Here is a 1,398-nt window from a genome sequence, read left to right on the forward strand (position 1 = left end):
CCTCCCTTCTCTGGACTTCATTTTTCTCATCTGCAAAACGAGGGGATTGGACTAGATCCTTTTCAGGGCCAGCTTTCTTTGATCCTCTAAATAGAGATTGCAGTTTTTAACCAACCCTACTTGGGAAGTTGGTGGAAGACCTTAAGAGTCCTCTAGCTGCTTGACCTAGGAAAAGCAAATTTCACAAGAGGCAAGGCTTGGGTAGGGCCTGGGAGGGAAGGCCTAGCAACCCTGGCACTCACCTGGACTGCCTTTATGGAAAGTACATTGTTACAAAGGTGACACCCAATATCTTCAGGCACACCTGCCCTACCTACTACCTACTTATTCAGACAAACCCAAGGATTAAGGATTAACCTCAGCATTCAGGAGCAACAAAATACCAGCTATATTCTTTCAGAATCTCAAAAAATACCTAGATACCACCTTTCCTACAAAAAAAAGTTATAAAATTAAAATATATCTACTTGTCATAATGGACAAATTTACATATGCCGATGACATGGAATCATATCCATCTACTCCAAAAAAGTGAAACCTTTGGCAACTACATCAATTCTTAACATGGGGTAAATATATAGATTTCAGAAGGTTCGTACATTTGATATTCTTAATATTTTGATAGCTATTTCAGTATAATTACTTTCCTTTGTAATTTTATGCATTTAAAAACATTCTGAGAAGGGGTCCTTAGGTTTCACCAGACTGCCAAAGGGAGTTCATCACACACACACACACACACACACACACACACACAGCCAAGCCCCAAACCAATAAAGTGGTTTGGTTAATTCAGTCTTTTGACACCAACATCACAACTGGATCTAATTGTATAAAATCCTTAAGTTTTGAGATGATACTTTAGCTTACTAAAAACCAAAGTTTCCTTGAACAAGTTTCATTTTATAGAAAATACAGTGGACATTTTATAAGTCAACTGTAAATTAATGCTAATCAAGTATACTCGAAGTATCCTTAGCTAATATTTTATTAAAGAGCTCTTACAGACCTAAGGCAACACACTGGATATTGGGAATTAAAAGCTTAAAACACCATCTTTTCCTTCAAAGAACTCACAATATACATAAGGATATATGAGAAAAAGAAGAAGGAGCCACCAAGTAAGTTGTACAAACAAGTAGCTAGGACAATCAGCTAGCATTTAGTACCTACTATATGCATGAAAAAATGCATACACTTTCTCACATAGTCCAGTCAATTCAGCTAGTATTTATTAAATGCCTTCTATGTGCCATGCACTGTACTAAGCAGTGGGGATGCAAAGAAAGATAAAGGAGAATCCTTGCTCTCAAATCGAATGGGGAGACAATATGCCAACAGCTAAGGGAACATAAGACATAGGATAATTTGGAGACAATCAAGGTTTGAAAGCACAAG

The sequence above is a fragment of the Vombatus ursinus genome, unplaced genomic scaffold, assembly GCF_900497805.2.
Source record: "Vombatus ursinus unplaced genomic scaffold, bare-nosed wombat genome assembly UNPS02014789.1, whole genome shotgun sequence".
In the NCBI taxonomy this organism is placed as follows: Eukaryota; Metazoa; Chordata; class Mammalia; order Diprotodontia; family Vombatidae; genus Vombatus; species Vombatus ursinus.